The following is a 17,645-nucleotide window of genomic DNA, read 5'->3' on the forward strand; positions in this document are numbered from 1 at the left end:
AAAGACATAAAAATGGTACTAGCAGCTGCCTCTTTTGGCGCCCATCATTAAGATATTGGTGTGAGGATAATGTGATTGGGTGGGACAAAATGCTGTATGTTTGTGGCATGATGCCACATTGCTAGACATCATTATAAACTGTCACAATGCAGACATGGTAGCGATATGATTGCATTTTTTTTTAAAGCTACGTTAAAAATTACACACACACACACACACACACACACACACACACACACACACACACTTTGCTTAGTTATTTGCTATTTGAAGAGATGGAATATTGTTCATATTTCAACCGCTTTTTATTAATGATCATCGATGTGACCAACATATACGATAATAATACTCCCGATGATGATGATGATGGTTGTTGTTCTGATTTCTGTATTACTACTGCTCCATGGGTATATTATATATCGAACTTGAAAACAGAAGCACTACCAGCAATAAAGCAGCTTTGAAAACAAATCGCACTTAATCGATATCAGTATATATTGACATCAAAATGAACGTCAAATGCTCTGTGCAACTGTATCGAAATGAACTATTACATGCTGGGTTTTTTTTTTCTTTTTTTTTGGGACAGTTTTAGACCGAAAAAAGTAGTACTTCAAGGCTCTGTCTATGGTATAAATATGTTCATGTACACTTTTCCATTGTAACTTTAAGTGTATAGACTGCAAATACGATGAAGCACAAATCGAGGACGTCGAGTGTTAGCATTGGAACAATGTTACTACTTCGGTCGAGAAGGATAACGACCTATATATGTATTCCTGCCCACTACCATGTAGGATGTATCAAACTGTATATTACTCAAGCGCTCTTTGTCGAGCGTGCTGGTGTGTGTGTACAAAAACAAATGGAATATAATAACTTTAACTGAAATATATACAATTAAATTCTATATAAAAGTGATGCGGCACCTGGGAGTAAAGCAAAAATGGAAGAAACAAATTTCCGGATCGCTACTATCAACAGCAATGGGATAGACAAAGCGAAAGCAGACAAAGTAGCCAAAGAAACAAACTTTGGTGTAATAATGATACAAGAAACACACTATAGAATTAAGCCAGAGTTCGAAATTTTAGTAGAAGACAAACTTAACGCAATAAAGATATGCAACAATTTTGCAAATAATGATATTAGAGTTGGTTGCAACAATAATATTTTTAAAAAGCTGGGAAAGGTTTGAGGAGGGGGGAATTTTTTAAGGGACGGTTGCTACGTGTTAAAATGTTTAATTGGCATATTATAAATGTGTACATGCCAGCTAATAGAAATAAGAAACTAATTTTAAAGAAAACTTATACACCTACCTACAACAATATTCGATGGAAAATCTAATCATAGGGGGAGATTTCAACTGGGTAACTATAAATTAAACCAGTCTAGCAGGATTGATAAATTTTACGGAAATTTTTATGATCCATTAATATATATTAATACTGCAATAACCAACCAAAAGCTATCAGACCATTTCATGCTCACTATTGACCTAAAAATGAAAAAAATAGAAAAATGTGGGTCAGGACTATGGAAACTAAATAATAAGATTTTAAATGACAAAGAATATTTCGAAATAATAATTAAAAAAAGAAATTGAAATCGTCAAAAATGAAGAAAATATTAATATAATAATTGATTGGGATGTTTTAAAAAACAAAATAAAAGGAATAAATATTCAGTACTCAAATAGAGGGCGGAAAAACCCCAGAAAAAAAAGACAAACACGAACTCAAATTAGAACTAAGCAAAACAACAAACGACGATGGAGAAAGAAAAAAAAAAAACGATTGACAGACAAAATTAAAATCGTTGAAGAAGACGAAAATCAGGGGAGAATAATAAGGGCGGGAAAATTTACAGAGATCTACAACGAGGCAAAAAACGTATATAAGCGAGAAGAATTTAGAAAAGGGGGTGATACAATTTTAAACAATATCAAAATAAACAATGTAACCCATACTGTAAAAGAAGATATCCTAAATAATATTTCCAAATATTATAAAGAACTATACACCACACACCACACAGAACATATACTTCAGCACAATCGACAGCTACTTAAAAAATTTCGACTGTGAGATGACATCAGCAGTACATAGAGACCAATGTGATGATGTCATCTCAGATGAAGAAATCACAAAAAGTATATCAACACTCACAAAAGTCACCAGGGAAAGATGGACTCATCGTGGAATTCTACCAAAAGTTCCACGGTGAACTGACGCCGATCTTAAACGCTTTGTATAATAATATAGTTTTAAGTAAAAATAAAATGACTAAATCTATGAGGGAGGGAGTTATCATAATTATATACAAAGGGAAAGGGAATAGAGACGAGATTAAAAACTGGAGGCCTATATCACTTTTAAACACGGACTATAAGATTTTAAGTAGGATTTTAACAAATACAGTAAAGGGTAGGATAAACAAGATAATTAATGTAAATCAAACTTGTGGGGGAGGGATATACAAAACAATATTTTAAACATTAAAACTATAATTAACTACATAAATGAAACTGGTATGATGAGTGCTATGGTACTCTTCGACCAGGAGAAAGCTTTCGACTGACTTGAACAAAACTGTATAAAGAATGTTTTTAAAAAATTTGGTTTCGGACCCAATTTCCAAAATGGACCAAAATCCTACACACTGGGATAATTAAACGGGAAATGCACGAAAGAATTTGAAATACAACGATCAGTGATACAAGGATGTCCACTATCAATGCTAGAATACGTAATGGCAATATAAATCCTACGTCACACGATAAGAAACAACCCAGATGTGCAAGCAGGGGCGTATTAACCATTAAGCAGACTAAGCACGTGCATAGGACACCAGGGCCAAAGGGGGCACCACAAAGTTGAGAAAAGGGTGAAAAGAAAGAAAGAAAAAAGAATGAAGATTTGTAAAAAAAACTGATACAACTAGTGCAAATTGATCATGATGTTCTGTTTCTTGATCATGTTACACCCTAGGGTTATCTTCTCAGGTGTACGTGGAAAAGAGGGGCGCGCCAAGATTTGTCAGTGCTTAGGGCACCAGTGAGCCTTAATCCGCCCCTGATTATACAAGGCATACAAATACCAAACCTAAAAAAGAATTAAAAAATGCTCTAACGTGCATATGATTGCAAGATCTTTATAAGAGAGGGGAAATGCTATAAGCGTCGGGTTCCAAAATAAACCACAACAAGCACGAAATCTTAAAAATAGTTAACTGGAGGGGCAACCACCCTGGATTATCGCCCCCACACACACACACACACACTTACTGAGAGACACTGTAAAGGCTCTAGGGGTTTACTTTGGTAATAAAAAAAAGAAGCTGTAGAAAATTATGAACATATTATCAATAAAATAAGAGAAAATGTGAAAATCTGGCCATGGCGCCATTACCTATCATGGAGCGGGCCCAAGTGGCCAAGACTTATTTATACTCAAATATTAACTACATAATTAAATCCATAGATATGGATAATACAATTTTAAACAAAACAGACAACGAAATAATAGATTATATATGGAATCATAAAATGCATCATGTAAAAAAAGAGACATTATATAGGGCCAAAAGTAGAGGGGGCTTGGGGTTGCCGAGCCCTCTACTACTATAATTAACTAACATAATCAATAGATTAAAAAAAAAAATGCACTCAGACCCGCCTACAGCGTGAGAAGCACTGTACATCTACTGGTTCGGCTTCACCTTGAGAAACCGACCAGAGATATACAAAAATAACAAATTAATATAAAAAAATCGAAGTGCCACGCAAACATATGAGAACTAATTTTAAAATATAGAGACAAAACAGATTTATGCAAAATTTAATAAGTAAAAGTCACGCTTGGATTAGGGAGGAGGTAACCAAAAATATAAAATGTAGAGTAGAGCAGGACAACTGAGAGGGTAAATTGGACAAAAAATTGGAAAAATTGGGGAAAATAAGATCTGTCAAAACACAAAGTATAATTTTTAAATACCTGCACAACACCTGGCTAACAGGCGAAGAAACAATCAAACATCGTATGCTGAGGATAATGCCGAAATGCCCTTTATGTAAAACAGCGAACTTCACCAAACTACATACGATTGTCCAATGTGATAAATCTAAACATAATAGGATAAAGTTAATAATGAAAATTTGCAAAAAATATAAGTATAACAAAAATAACATTTTATTCATAGATTTAGACTACGAAAACAAAATCGTTCTAAAATGTATAGACTATATAGTAACTACGATGATATCCTGTGGACAGGTGATAAAGATTTTTAAATAAGATACGTGGTAAAAATAAGAATATTAACCACAACAAGAACTCAGTACGTCTTACGACGAATAGATACTTACCGTCAGGTTGATATAACGCAATTGATGTTGGAATTGGGGGAGAGAGGGGGAGGGAGGAATAGGTATTACAGACCGAAGGGTCGCGTAGCGCAATTGCGAGCTGATGCCATACCCATACCCCCTCCTCGCACCCCACAACAGCCATATTTCAAAGAAAATTTCAAATTCTATTTCAAATATTTCAAAGAAACCCATATAACTTTTTTTTTTAAAAGAGAAAAGGGAAGAAAGGAAGAAAGAAAAAAATAAAAGAATTTTGTAATTTAATTTTTTTTCTTCTTTCTCTGAAAGAAAATTCTAAAGACATATATAGGAAGGGATACAGGGAAAATATAAGGGGGAAGTAAATGGCGATGACATCATGGGACTAAGTCACAGGGCTCAGTGAAGTGCATAGGCCCATCATGAGTCTTTGAAAACATCCAATGTAGAACATAAACAGACAAAATAAAGACACAAATACATACTGTATAACACTTAGTTTAAAACCCTACTAACTTCTCCCGCACTGCATGGATGACCATTATAGAATAATGTGGTCTCATAAAAACGTTTGGATCTTTCAATAAAGCATAATCAGATAAACTAAATAAAGGAGGCCTAACGCAACCCAGGAAAAACACATAGAGAATAAAGAAGCGTGAACCTTGGATCGAGCGTAACCTACCTATCAACATCTTTAAAGACTATTATGAGGAACGACACATATTATCACTCGAATAATAAAATAGGAAATTATTTTTTTTAAACAAAATCTAAATAGTACACCATTCCATCGTCAAAATTAGAAAACCATAAAAGAAATTAAAAGATACAATATAACATCATAAAGGAAGAAATACAACTGGGAAAGATATTTGATCTATACTTGCTGTCTCAAACATAAAGAAAATATAGCATACACACAATATAACACCATTACATATAGCAAACACTGAGACCTAGGCGACATATAGCAAAGGTTACAAAACATTTCAAGGGAAGGAACTTCGAGCAAGGTGAGGGAAACCAGACTCGGACGAACAACCCTTTAGATAACACTATGGAAACATAAATACCCCATCAAAAATTCTAAAAACTAAATTTTTTATATAAAATTTTGTTTTAATAAAACGTAGAACACATCTGAGGGGGAAATACACAAATATAAAATACTTTTTATTTTTTGGGGGAAATGGGGGCATCTGTCCGTTGCCCCCCCCCACTCCCAAAAAAGTGTGTGTGTGTGTGTGTGTGTGTGTGTGTGTGTGTGTGTGTTATTATACCCATTACATTACTTGCAAAATATATATGGTGCTGACATTTTCGGCAAGAGGGAGACCTACCGATATTCTGCATATAATTATTTTAATGTTTTTCAGAGCGAGAGTATTGGGGCCTGATCTGTTCAATATATTTCTCAACTGATACAGCAGGTATAATCAGAGGCGTAGCTGGGGGGGGGGGGAAGGGGAGTACATATGTCCCCGGGCGCCAAGGTACAGGGGCGCCAAAATGAGGCTTACAACGTTACATTATAATAAGTAAACAAGGGTAATATTCAAAAATGTGATTAAACGGGGAGGGGCTGGGGCGCCAATTTTATAGTTCGTCCCCGGGCGCAAAATATCATAGCTACGCCTCTGGGTATAATAGAGACCCCCCCCCCCGAGTTTGCCACAGAGCGCTCGTGTAATATACGGTTTAATACAAAAAACATGATTGTGGGCAGGAATATACAAAATTTGGTCGATATACATGATCGTTGGTATCTATTCAAACGAGGGCCATGAAATACATTAGCAAATTCCTACAGGATTTTAAGGCAGGCGATTACGAATTATTTAAACCACGTTTTTCATCTGTCACAGATTTTATAATCATTTTGAAGTGGCTGCTTTATCTCGAGGAAAACGAGCGGTAAGTGTTATACAAAACAAAATCTTAATAGCAATTTGATCACTTTTGCGTCATTTGACACTAAGAATAGTAATAAATAGAGGATAATTTCTTTTCCTACGTTAGGCCTAATACCTGATATGTTTTTTAGTGTAGTACACACACAAAAAACAACCCCAAAACAACACTAACAACATTTTAAAAAACCCACAAAAACGAGTGCCGTGCCGAAGCCACGGGCTAAAATGCTTTATTATCATTTTTTTTTTTTTTTATAGCATCAATCACAAATTGAAATATATACAGTATTAGCGTTGGAAAAGAAAGTTTTCTTTTTGTTATATTTTTTTTTCTCACCCTAGCGAAACACTTTCTGCAAATGACCTTAATAAAGAAAAATAATAAATTAACCTAAACCACTTTGAATGTCGACCGTATCTTTTATTTACACGGCATCATGCGCGGAAGAAAATACCAACTGAACCGGGATTTCAGACAGCAGATGAATTGAAGTTGATTCATTGAACATCATTAGCAATTGTACAATCAAACAGATGCAACAATGAAAAGTGGAACTATGAAAAATCGAGAATGTTAGATTTGCGAAGGATTTATTCCGAATCATTGTCTGCTAATAGAGAATTCATGTCAGTTGCTGTGTCGGCGATGCCCACACAGCGCGCCGTCCAAATGTGAAGTTGCGTTTTGCTGACAGACGTAACACTGTGCCATAATTTATCTGATGGCATGTAAAGAAGCTGCTTAAATTATAGTATTTAAAAGTTTCTTCATTTTGTAAGAGCTCAAGAAATTAATTCTGGTTTGAAAGACAAGATGACGGTAAAACTCAGAAGACGTAGCTGTACAGTACCGTTGGTGTTGGAGACGTCATAATAAAGGTAACTGCGTTAACTTCGCTTTTTGTTTGGTAATTTGTTGGATATTATCTTTTGCTGATCTTCTTTGAGCTTGGAGTAAATTTTACATTCTGAACATTTTTATTTGCACTTATCTGCTTAATATGTATTGCTGGGATATCATATAGAATATGAAGTCAGTATAATGGTACTATATTTTACATATTTGAATGATGAAAGACTGGTAAATGATATAATGATAAACTACAAAATGAATAATTTGCCCATTATCCCAAATATGTTAATTAAAACAAACATTGAATGTAAATTCAGATATAATGAGCAGTTGTAAGAAGTAAGAAATTACATTTTATCCATTGAACCTGTTATGTGTTATCATCATCAGTTTTAAAATAAACACATGGAGACAAGTTTGCTTAAATTCTAAAATTAACACACACACACACACACACACACACACACACACACACACACATGGTATTTTAATCTAATACAGAAATGGTGACATTGATATATGCAGACCAATAGTTTTTTTCTTCTACAGATATAAATTAAAAAGCCTAATTCTGAGAGTTTCACCTACAACATTCATGATGGGAAAGGGCCACTAATTAAGAGCTGACATATGTGGAAGAAAAATACCATCCATGTTGAAAAGGGCTAGAGGTAATGTGAGAAAACATAATTGATCAATCTTATTTAACATTATTGTTGATATTTTATCTCAGCTGGTCAAAAGGCTAAGTGGGTTTATGTAATGGTCCAGAGTGTGTTATTTATTTCACATCCCCTTCTGTCTTTCAACAGTAAGAAATTAGCTACTTTGGAGTCCATAGTTCTGATCAATTTGTTTATATAAAACTTGGTTTTGGGCTTAAATCAACATCTTGGATAAATCTAATAATGAGCAAAATCCAAGTATATACATGTGATCATGTATAAGATTAGTTGAGTTTTTTAACCAGCCTAAAAGCCATACTTCCACAATATAGGCTAAAATCATTAAGTTGTCCTTGAAGTTTGATGAGTGTTAACCATTAATAATAATAAGGTGATCTTTCATCTGAGTATGTTACCACAGCATGCAATATTTATACATGTAGTGCAGTTTTTACTAAACGTAGAATACATGCTTATATAAATGAGATCTAGATTGAACAAGTGAAGATGCATACAAATACATGAGGTTATAACCACTACTGCTGATTCAAGTTTGATCATGCTTGGCCATTGGGCTTATAGAGTCAAGTTTCACAATGATGCTTATTATGAGTGTGATAAAGGTATGGTAGTGAAGTGACCTTGCATCTGATTGGCAGAGTTTCTTATGATTTGCACAACAGTGTTTATGATCCAATTTAGATCTGACTTGTTTAATTATTTGCTTGTATGTCTGAGGCTATAAGCAAAATCTATGCATATAATGTGGTGGTTCTACATCTCACTAGCCATTCTTGCTACTGCTCTTAAAACTATTTCTCATTAATTTCATCAGACTTGGTGAATAGATTTATCTCATCAAGATATAGCAAAAGAGCAATTTTGTAAAAAAAATATTCATTCATATTAAACTCAAATTCTGCATCTGATTGGTTGACCTTGCAAATACTATAAGGGCTCTATTTCTGACAAAAAGATTATTTTGATCTAATGTAGCAGAAATGCTTATATGATCAAAACATTGAACATATTTGATGACAAATAAGAAATAGTTTTTCATGCAAATTTGATAAACATTGATAAATCGGTTCATATCATTAAAAGCTTGGAAGAGTTTGATTACATGCGAGACCATCACATATTAATCATTCTTTATTTAGAGAATTATTTTTGTCAGGATTTAGTAAAATATGTAAAATCAATATGGACTGGTTTTGTTATGTACAGCAACACTAGTTGTTTACTGAGTACTGAGGGAATTGGAGTAAGGCAAGGGTACATTGCAGTAGGTAACCTGGTTGACTTGATAACAGGATTTTAACACAAACATTTTTATCAGGAGTCTAGCATACTAACCATTGATTCACTGCAGATCCTGCCCCCATTAGTTACCTTTTAATACATAAAGCATTTGGGTTTTTTATGTCACAAATCCCATAGGGATTAACATTAACATCATGGGTCTCACTGGATAGTTTCGTATTTTGACATCCCTCTAATTTTTAAGGTAGAAGGCATGAACCTAATTATCACAAGCCTAGCATTTATAAATTTACACATAAGCTAAATCTATAATGTGGTTCAGATTTACTTTGAGTTAGGCATGGAAATAGGTTGGCTTGTTGGTGACTGCCTGTCACAGTTAGATGAGCATTGGAGATCATATGCGTAACTTAGTCTGCAAATGAGCTGCCGACTTTTATTTGTGTCTGCTACAGAGGTAAATATAAAAAAATCTTGATGGTAGAGGGGTGATGAAAAGTATGCTAATTTGTTATAGTACTAGTGAACTTTATTCATGCATAAGGCACATACTGATTCTTTTAGTTGCCTTGTCACAGAAAAATATTGAAAATAGCTATTTCTAGTAAAAAATGAATGTAAAATGTACCTGCATCCTTTGACCCTACCAGAACCAAACTAAAAGCTCAAATTTGTGCAGCTGCTTTTGCTCATCACAAACATAATTGGGAGTATAACTGCTAACCCTACCCTCTAGCACACATTTCATTCATTCATTGGATTAAAGTCACGTGCACCTTTCGGTATGTGCGACTGTTTAGTTTGTACACGTTTGTGTACTTTTTGAATTTAGCGATTAACTTATACAATGCCCCCAAGCAAGCAAGCCGAAGCCCAGGTGCCCCAAAAGGTCCCGCCCAGGCTCTCGTCGCTGCAACCTTCTCCATCGTTGTACTCCGTTGGTGGTCTGTTTCTGCATCCTGCATCTCCTTCCTCTCTCATTTCAGGCAGTAACCGAAGCACACCAGCAGCAGTATTATGAAATTTTCGTTGCAATCAATGCCCAGTTCCCTATATTTATTGGGCTATTCCTGTACTATCTTGCCAAACATGTGATTGTCACATACGCTTCAGATATTCCTGAGTTGTGAATTTTCCTATCTTTTGTAAGGTCTATTAAATTTTGTGTACTTTGCGTACTTGAATTTTCCGAAAATTTTTTCACATCTAGTAGGCTTTTAGTAGCCCTTTATTTTGTTTTGGAGATCTCAATTTGGTTAAGTATTTCGTACGTGTGGCTTTAAACCAATCAGTGTGTTTCAGGGCCAGTAAGTTGTTGGTCAAAAGAGGGCTTTCGTGGGTCAGAATGAAAGCCCTATGTGGTAAAATTTGTTTGTAAAAAAGAAAAAAAAAAGAAAAGAAAAGAAAAAAAAGGTGGGTAGGGAGTGTGTATGCTATATTTGTGTGATGGCTATAGACATTTTTGTTCGTTTTTCTGCTTTTCCCACATATCCCGACAACACACATTCACACTCACTTTCTCATTCACACTTATAAGTAGATGTGGGGGGTGGTGGCCTTATTTCTTTTGTTTAATTTCGGGAAGGCAATTCTTTTCATACTGGGGGGTGGGGGTGGTTTGATTATTTGAGGCATACTCTTTTCATTGTTTCTGCCTTCATTCCCCAAGGTCTGCAAGTGTCCTGTTCTTTCTTCTTTTACTGCCTTAGGACGTTTAACTTCATTCTGTGCCTTTTCCTGCTCTTCTTTATTTCAGCTCTTTCTGCCTTATCCCGTGTCCGTTTCTGTTTTGGTCTTCTCGTCCTTTTGATACTGCCATGTTCGCCGTGAGATGTTTTCTTCGAGGGAGGTGGTTTGATTGCCTTTGTTTCCCTTCGCTTTGACCACTTGGCTATTTACCTGTTATTTTTGTTTAGCTTAGCTATTTGTGATTTATTTTAATGTATATTTTTTTTTTTTTTCCTTTTTTTTTTTTTTTTTTTTTTTTTTTTTGAACCTACGGGGCCTAGCATGCCATTATAATTCCAAAACAGTGATTTTGTAATATTCGTCCTTATCTGGTTTTTATTGTTCGGGTTATGAGCGGCGGTGTCAGTCTGTGAACCCACTAGCCCGAGCCGGCCGTCACAATTCCCAAACAGTGATTTGTAATATTTTGATTGGTTTTTTTTCTTTTTTGGTTCGATCTTTTAGGTTTATTGGTTTTAATTTCTTTACATGGTCTCTCTTTATACCCAACCCTTCATTCGGTTTAGATTTGTCCCCTTTTGCCTATTTTGTTAATGAATGTCATGATGTTATTATAGGTCATTCCTATGTTATTGTTTTTTGCCACAAGTAACTCCGGGTATGTCCACCGTTCTCCTATTTGTTCCTGTTGAGATTTTAGTTCGGCCCTTTCCTGGTTGTATTTGGGGCATATATTTATTAAGTGTGCGATTGTTTCTGGAGTTGGGCAGTAGGGGCAGTTTTCGGTTGGTCCCCTTTTTATGTGTTTCCCTGCGCATCCTGCCAATAGTGTTTTACCTGTTCTTATTCTATTTATTATTGTTATATCGTATGGATTTTTGAAGGTCGGACTTTCGACTTTTCTACTTACTTTTTTCATCATCGTGTGTATTAGACTGTTTGCATCCGATTTTTCCCATAGCTCTTGCCACATGTCATTGATCTTGTCCCATGTTATTGATTTCAGTGACGCTGTATGCTATATTTTGGGCTTTTGGTTCGTTTGTGGCGTTTTTTGCTTCTGCATCTGCTTTGTCATTGCCTGGGATTATGGATGTGAGAGGGTATCCATACGAATTCAACGTGTTTGTTGTTTTTTTCAATCTCTTTAAGTAGCGATCTTGCATGATTAATCATATTAGGTCTGCTCTTGGATTGGTCTGTTGCTAACGATTGTAGTACACTGTAAGAGTCGCTTAGAATGACTGCCTTAGTTGTGGGGTATGTTTTGACGTATGTTAATGCCATTAGTATTGCCATGAATTCTACCGTGTATATAGCGCATTGGTCTGGGAGTCGTTTTCCAACGGCGACATCTAATTTTGGGATCACTATCCCTGCTGCAGTTTTATTTGGATTTTTGGTTTTTGATCCATCTGCGAAGATTTGCGTGTATGTCTCGTATTTGTTGTCAATGTACGTTAGTATTGATGCTCTTAGTCCTATCGGGTCATTTTGTTTTTGTCCTAGTTTACGTAAGCTAAGATCTATTTGTGGTGTGGGACAGGTCCACGGGGGGTCTGGGTAGTACCTTATTTTTTCTGGGTTGATATTTGCGATTTGAAATTTCCTTTTTAATTCTATAATTATTTTCCCACTAGGTATTTTTTTATTTTTTCCTTTTGTATCGAATGGTTTGTCGCATGCTAAGAGGGCTTGTAGCGTGAGGTGGTTGGGTTGGTGTATTGATATTCGAGTCGAGTATCGCAGCATCAATTCCTTCCGCCTTAGGTCTAGCGGGGGTTCTCCTACTATTATTAAGATATCTTGTGTGGGGGTACCATTTAGGACGCCGGTGCATACCCTTAGCGCTTTTGATTGGACTGTGTCTAGTTTCTTTAGTAACGTGGCGTTCGCCGCTCCATATACCTGGCAACCGTAGTCCAATTTTGCTCTTATAAGTGCTCTATATAGGGTAACGAGTGTTTTTTGATCAACCCCCCAATTCACCCCTCTGAGGTTTCTGTGGAGGTTGATGTCTCGTTTGCACTTCGTTACGAGTTCTTGGATATGAGCTGCCCACGTGAGTTCGTGGTCGAATACCATACCTAGGAGTGTCGCTTGTTTTTCGAATTTGATGGGTACCCCCTTTAGGGTTAAGTTTGGAGTGGGTGGGGGGTGGCCACCTCCCGGATTGAAAACTATGCCTACTGTTTTTAGAGGTGACAATTTAAATCCCCATTTATCTGTCCAATTTCCTATGTCGTTTAGTCCTTTTTGTAAGTGCTTGGTCGTTTCTCTGCTGGCCGGGTTGCCAGTTTTCCATACGGCGCTGTCATCGGCGAATTGGGATAAGTCAAGGTGGTTGGGTTTTACCGCTGTTTCCAGGTCGTTTATCATTATATTAAATAAAGTTGGGCTGATTACGCTTCATTGTGGCGTGCCATTTTCCAGTTTGTATCGTTCGGAGTAGTCTTGTCCTAGTCTGACTTGTATCTTTCTATCGGTTAGGAAGTTAGCAATAAATTTGTATATATTGCCAGTTGTTCCGTATGGTTTAAGTTTACTTATCAGTCCCTTAGTCCACATTAGATCATATGCTTTTTCCATGTCTAAGAAGATGGCTGTAACATATCTGGATTTTTAAAATTTTTCTCTAGATGCTAATTTGACAGCGGTTTCTAGTCTCATGAGTTGGTCTATTGTGCTTCGGTAGTTGCGAAACCCGCTCTGTGTATTAGCTAGTAGTCCTTTGCTTTCTAAATGGTATTTCAGCCTGTTGTTTACCATAGTTTCCATTATTTTACATATATTGTCTGTTAGTGATATGGGCCTGTATGATTTTATATCGCTTGAGGGTTTTCCAGGCTTAAGAATCGGGACCACTACTGCCTTTTTCCATCTTATAGGTATGGTACCGGTTTCCCATATTTTATTAATGAGGTTAAGTGCAATTGTGACAAGTTTTTTGGGTAGGTTCTTGTACATTTCATACCCCAAAGTATCCTCCCCGGGGGATGTGGTCTTTTTGCCGGCGAGGGCCTTTCTCCATTCGGCTTCTGTAAACGGAAGGTTTAGTGGGCCGTCATTATTTCCTGCTTCCTTTATGTTGTCAGAGTTGCTTTCCTCAAATTGCCTTTTATGATTTTTAAACTTATCCTCTAAGTTGGTATTGCTACACATGTTGGCGAAATAGTTTGCGAATAATTCTGCCTTATGTTTGTTGTTTTGTCCAGGTATGTTGGGGGTTATTGATTTAGTTTTGCCTCTCATTTTTTTAATTCTTTGCCACACCTCCTTCGATTTTGTGTTAATATCTAGTTTTGAGCAGAATTCTCTCCATGAGTTTTGTTTAGCTATCATAATAGTTTGTTTGGCAGTATTTTCCTTTTCCTTGTAGTAGTTAAAGTCCCTATTATTTTTAGTTCTTTTGAATTTGTTTAGAGCTCTTTTTTTCTCTTCAATTGCTATTTTACATTCATTATTCCACCAGGGCACCGTGGGTTTGGGTGCTGCTCCTTTAGTTTTAGGAATTGTTTCTTGGGCCATTGTGTTAATGGTTTCTATTAATTTGTCATTAAAGGTGTCAATGTCCCGGTGATATATGGTTTCTGGGTCGATTGAGTCACCTATCTGTTTGAACCTAATCCAGTTGGCCTGTTCGTATTTCCATCTTGGTGTGAAGGACGCTTTATTTTGAGGTATTCTAATTTGTATTTCTATATTTATAAGGTAATGGTCACTTCCCATAGGGTCGCTTTCATCAACTTGCCAATCAGAAATGCCTGTTAATCTTGGTGTGCATAGAGATAGGTCTATTGCTGATGTGTGGCCTGTTCTGTCATCTATCCGGGTGTGCATTCCGTTGTTTAGAAAAACTAAGTTGCATTTTTGTGCCCATTTTTCTACAATTTTTCCTTTAATGTCCGTCTTTTGACTCCCCCATAGTTCATTGTGCGCATTGAAGTCCCCGCATATTACCACCCATTCTCCACAGTCTTTAATCATTTTGATTGTTTCGTCTGCACTTAAATTGCGCTGCTCATTTGTTTCATAGAGGTTAACGATTAGTACCTGCTTAGTTTGAGCGGTTATTTTGACTATCTGTATTTCGAAGTCATTGGGCGGTCTACTATCTGTTAATTTATGCATTTCTGATGTAATTCCATCTCTAACAAAGGTTGCTAACCCCCCTCCTCTTGCTGTGGGGGATCGATGCTTTAGGTATTTGGTGTTGTAGCCTATGATGTTTGGGATACGTGAGGTATCATTTAGGTGGGTTTCCTGTATGCATATAACATCTGGTTTTCTTTCCTGTTCAAGTATTTTGTTATTTAGTTGGTCAGCGTGGGCCCTAAGGCCGCGTGCATTCCATTGCCATATTTTGATTTCTGCTCTGGAATCCATCTCTAGTGCAAAAAGTCTTAATAGTTTGTTTAATTTACTGTTCTTTTCGTTTTATGCGTGTTTCCTACCAGTGAGGGTGCTACCTATTTATTTTGTTTTTGGTATCCTGATTTTTGTTTTGGCCTGCTTATAGTTTACCCCATGGGAGATCATATATTCGACTATTAGGGCTTCTCTAAGAGCCCTGGGGCATTCTGCGTGGTTTGGTTTGTGGTTACCACTACAGTTAGCGCAGTGCTGATTGGTGGCGCTACATGTTTTCCGGTCTGGGTGGTGAAGACCACATTGATTGCACCGGAATAGTTTTCCGCAATTCTTAGAGTAATGCCCCCAATTTTTGCAGTTGCCACAGAACCTTGGTTTGTTTTTGAAAGCAAAAATTTTTTTAGCCTCGAGTTTTTCGGCTATTTTGATAGTTTCTGGGGTGGCGCCCTTAAAAAAGAGTACCACTGCAGTGCTATCCTTTCCCCTTCTTGTTTTTAGGCAGATTGCTTTCTCTACTTCCTGTCCTTTACTCCTTATGTAGTCTACTATTTCATTGGTTTTATTTTGAGTTGATACGTATATGACTCCTTTGTTGTGTGTTTTGGGGGGGTTTGGGTCTATGTGTTGTTTTGTTCTGTTGTGTCTAGTGACCTGAACATTTATTTGGCCTATTCTTTCAATTTCCATATATTTGGCAATCTGTTGTTCAGTGGTGCATTTGATTATCAGCAAGTCGTCTCTAGTGCTTTTAAGCGTGAATTCTCCTTGGTGATGTTTGTTCAATTGCCATGCTATGGTTTTAAAGGCTAACTTCGTTATTTTGGAATTTACTCCCTTGACGAAGAGAGTCAGTTCAGCGGGGTGTTTCTTGTTTTGGATATTTTGCAGACTGGTCTTTTTTCCCCTGGTGTTTGTCTCTTTAGCTGACTTTGTTTCGTTGTCCATAACCGGCTTGCTGGGTCTTGTATTCTGACAGTTAGTGTGTTCCTTATTCTTTCTAACTGGTATTTGGGATTTGGTTTTCCTATTATTCTTACCTTTTGTTGAGTCGTGTGTGACTGCTTTATTTGTGGTAGGGTGAGGGCGTTCTGTTTCATCTAGTAGGTTCTCAGTTTGAGTCCCCTGGCTGCTAGTGTTTTTAACCAGCGTGGTCTGGGTTGTTTTTGTGCTTGTTGAGTATTGTTCCTCAGTTTGGGTACTCATGTCGGATGTAGTTTTGCGGTTACTCGGTAGATTGTCCACATTCTCGTTTACGCTTGGTGACAGGTAGAGTCTACTCATCGAGTCAGTTGGGGTCGAGTTGAAAATTGGCGTTAAGAACTGTATCTGTCGTTTTTCTCTTAGGGGGGATGAGACTGCTTCGGAGTAAGTTTGCCTTAGTTTATCTGCCTTTAGGTTGACCAGGCAGCTGAGATAACTATTTGATGATGTGACATTAATTTTGTTGTTATCCATCTTGAGTTTCTTTATTTGATGTAAGGTATATATGACGGGATATTTCTTTAGTTTTAATCCTGGGTTTGTTTTGATTTCTTGCAATTTATTTGAGTTTAATTCTAGCTTAAAGCTATCTGTCTTAACTATACTTTATTCTACTTAGTACTATGAAAAAGCAACAGCTGTAAGGGGATATGCAAATAGCTTTTATTCTGATTTGTGTAATTAATTATTATATTACTATTATCCAATTTAAACTTATTGAAAATTATTTTCTAGCCAAATGGTCAAAGTAAAAGGTTTTACTTACCCCGATCCAATTTTCTTTTTAAGATCTTTAGAGTTTTTAAATACAGCCTTCTAATTATACAAGTTTCATTACATTGGTCAATAATTAGTCACATGTGATGACACTTGTAACTAATCAAACCACAGCAACTGAGAGCAGACTAAGCACTGATATTTATATGGTACAGTGGCAATATACAGTCTGTCTGCCGCAACACATGAAACAAACTGGACAAATCTGAAAGCCTTGAATTTGACTTTATTTATCTGTATGGTAGAACAGAACCTGAGTTGAAAAGCTTTTAAAGAAAGACCTTGATATCAAACCTAATAATAACTGCAGGAGTTATATTATGGATAATTAACCATTCTCTCAGTTTCAAACTGGGCATTCCATCCCATGGGGTTCTAAATGTAAACCAAGTGTAACTGATATCCTAATGAACTGTAAAGACCATAGCAGCACAACAGCAGGGGACCAGGTATGTCCAGATCCAGAAATCACAGACCAGTTTCAAACTGATGATGAACCACATAAAAATTACACATCTGCTAGAACTTATGAAGATAACTTAAATTGCATTATTATTAATCCTCCTCCTCACATTCATCATAATTGAGATGCATCATATATGTTTTATTGTAAAATAGTTTATGCAACATAATTCAGTGAAGACCTTTGCTGCCAATTTACCAGTGAACAATGAACATATTTTATGTTGTAACAAGGAGCATCATTTAAACATTATGATACACTTATCATACCTGTATATGAAATCTTAATACTAACACTTATACTTGCAATACTACTA

General features: G+C 36.3%; 1 long non-coding RNA gene across 3 annotated transcripts in view; it reads left to right on the plus strand.

Annotated features, from left to right (window-relative positions):
- The window catches only part of LOC149774619 (uncharacterized), an 86,052-nt gene that overhangs the window by 43,214 nt on the left and 25,193 nt on the right, over positions 1-17,645 (plus strand). The gene's annotated exons all lie outside the window — the stretch shown is intronic.

The sequence above is a fragment of the Sinohyriopsis cumingii genome, unplaced genomic scaffold (assembly GCF_028554795.1).
Source record: "Sinohyriopsis cumingii isolate HCF-2022 unplaced genomic scaffold, ASM2855479v2 utg000160l, whole genome shotgun sequence".
In the NCBI taxonomy this organism is placed as follows: domain Eukaryota; kingdom Metazoa; phylum Mollusca; class Bivalvia; order Unionida; family Unionidae; genus Sinohyriopsis; species Sinohyriopsis cumingii.